Genomic DNA, 2,906 nt, shown 5'->3' with positions numbered 1-2,906 from the left:
ATTTACTTCGAAACTTCTGCTCCTATCATTGTGGTACACATGCAGAGATACATACACGTTTTCCTACGACAATAATATTTGCCGTGGGCAATAAAATTTGCTCAGTCACGAAAGTCATTAAAAATGTAACAACTAAGGGTTTGCTCCAAATTTAGTGCTGCATTACGATTGGTTACTACTCCTATCAGTAAATTATTAAAATGAAGCTTATGTAGGATTTTCGTTTTACACTAGAGGCGAAATGGGAATTTGAAATTATTGCATATTTTATCGTGGATATTTCAAATTGTTTGAAGCATATAGCGAAAATATTTCCAACTGTTCTCTGGAATATGGACTTTAGAGGGGGACTAGGAGTAATTATATGATTTAAGGTTTCAATTTAAAATAGAATATTTTTTACTTTCTTCTTCTGTTGACAAATTAATAAAAAAAATTACATTCGTGAAAATTTTGTCTTAAATTTAGATTGACTTTTCAACATTTTAAAGGAATTCATTTTTTTTTCAGAAGACTGGTGGAAATTTGTTTACTAAAAAACAGTTACAATTCTAAAAGCAAAACCATTCCAGATTAAAATTATAAACATTTTAAAATTAAAAAAAGTTTTAATAACGATCATTTATAAATTTTGTATGCTGAAAGTTTTTGCATGATATTTGTTCCTAAACTCAGATTGAAAAATTGACAGTACAAACGTCTAAAGTGGAGTCTGAGCCCCCTCTGCTCCCCTTATGGGCACCCATGACTTTGCTCCCGGTTGGAGCACATCGTCAAAGATAACAAAGAGTGTTCTGACAAAAAATAAATAAATGCATGATTAAAAAGGAGTATATTTTCTAAAAATAACTTAATACTATACAAATAAAAAACCACTTTTTACAGAAGTTTAAAATAATAAAATTATGCATGTATTTAGTTTGGTGTAAAATTGTGCGTATCTTGTGTGGTAATAGTATTATGTGTTTCATTTAACATTGTTTCTTTTTAAGAAATGTGAAAAAGAAAAAAGAAAACTATTGCATCAGTTAAATGCAAAGAAGTTATATTCTAAAAAAAAAAAAAAAAACGTTTCTTTAAAAACAATTCTTATTATGTTCGTCTAATATTTTTTCAAGTTGTTTTCCAAATGGGTAGAATTTTTTGGTCGTTAGTTAAATCCAATATAACGATTTACAGGTTGATGGAAAATATTAGAAACTCGGGAAACACAAGTAAAACAAAGTTATATTTTATATTTAACGTTAAACAAAAGATAAGTCAAAGGAAAACTAAAAAATGTATTGCAGGCATGAGAAAATTAGTATTTTTTCTTTATCCACGCATATTTTTTTTTAGCTAATATGAATGATCATTAACTTACATTACTCAAAATAACACTAAAAATTAACTACGCGTCTGAAATAGTAAAAAAATACTTGTCTCTCATATTTTAGTGATTATTTATTTTCATCTCTAGAAGACCTACTATAGCGAAGCCATTTTGACTGCTTCATTCTTCTAATGGGGTGGTACTAGATAGAACATTTACTAGGAGAAAACGATTTGGTATGAATTTCTAATACTCAGTTAAATTTGCTATACAAGTTAGGCAATTCCAACTATCACTCATATATTGTGCCAGAAAGAAATCTGAAACAAGTTCGGTTTATTTTCCATTTCTTTGAAAAACCAGATATCAGGTTTTCTAATTAACTTTAATATTAGTGTTTAACGTAAAATTAGCAAATAGTTTAATTTTTAGATGAACCCTCAAAAAATTAAATGACCTTAGGATACGTTTGAATGATTTTTGAATGTTGTGCTTTTTTTTAATGCATAAACGAAGGATTTAGTAGTGAATCATATGTATTTTTCAAAAATCATTCAATGCCGTCCTTGAACGATGATACTGGTAAACCTTAAGACACGTTTTCAACACTGACATTTGTCCCCTTTTTGGAACATTGAATTGCACTTTAAGGATCAGTTTTCAAAAATCTTCTGAGATTACTATTTAGAAAACTGATTTGGTTCAGGAGTCCTATTAAAAACGTTTGGAAACGTATTTAAAAACACTTTTTGAACCCTAGCACCATTTGAATGAACTTATTGTTTTTATTCTATTTTTCGCCAGATTTTTTGAATGTGCTACATTGCTATTTTTACAATGATGAAAAGGCTCTTGTTGTTAGCCTAAAAATTCCGTTTTTGTATTTTAAGCCTTGTTTGGGTTATTTTTATTTGTACGTTAAATTACTACTGCATTTATCAATTACAATTTATGTTTGCTATTCTTGCTTTCTGATAAAACGAAAAATGAGCTTTAAATGCTTCCAAAACGGAGCAGCTTTGGACGCTCTTACTGTTTCGTTAACTAGCCTGATTGAGAAAAGTTGACTTTCTATTTTAAAAAAAATGTATATGCAAACCGAATAATTATTTTTTATTAGTGCTTTGAACTGTCACTGTATTGTTCCTGCTATTATTTCAATTATGTCCCCTGCTCTTAGTAGCAGAAAAAATGTAAACTTATTGTCTAATGTTTCAAGAAAAAGCAGCATTTAGTCTTTACTGTTTAGTCAATTAGTTTGACTGACAAAAGCTATTCTTTAGATTAAAGATTTAAAAAAAATCTTTTATATAATATGCATTTTAAATGAGTTAAAAATGTGACTTGTATTAGTGAAACGTTATCTAAGTTTCTTAATAAAAAATCTGATGGTATTTTCGCATGTAAGATGAACCAATTACAGTAGATAATTAAAAAAAATATCGTAGTTTGATCAGAAATCACAAGATATAAGAAAGATCAGAATAGAAGAAAGCATTTGCTAAATCGTCAGAAAATATTACAAACCTATTTCATTTTTTTCTCAAAATAAATCAAATGCTACTAGTTTCTCTATTTTTACTATAATTTCTAC

The sequence above is a fragment of the Uloborus diversus genome, chromosome 5 (assembly GCF_026930045.1).
Source record: "Uloborus diversus isolate 005 chromosome 5, Udiv.v.3.1, whole genome shotgun sequence".
In the NCBI taxonomy this organism is placed as follows: Eukaryota; Metazoa; Arthropoda; class Arachnida; order Araneae; family Uloboridae; genus Uloborus; species Uloborus diversus.
Note: the sequence above shows the minus strand (reverse complement) of the source record.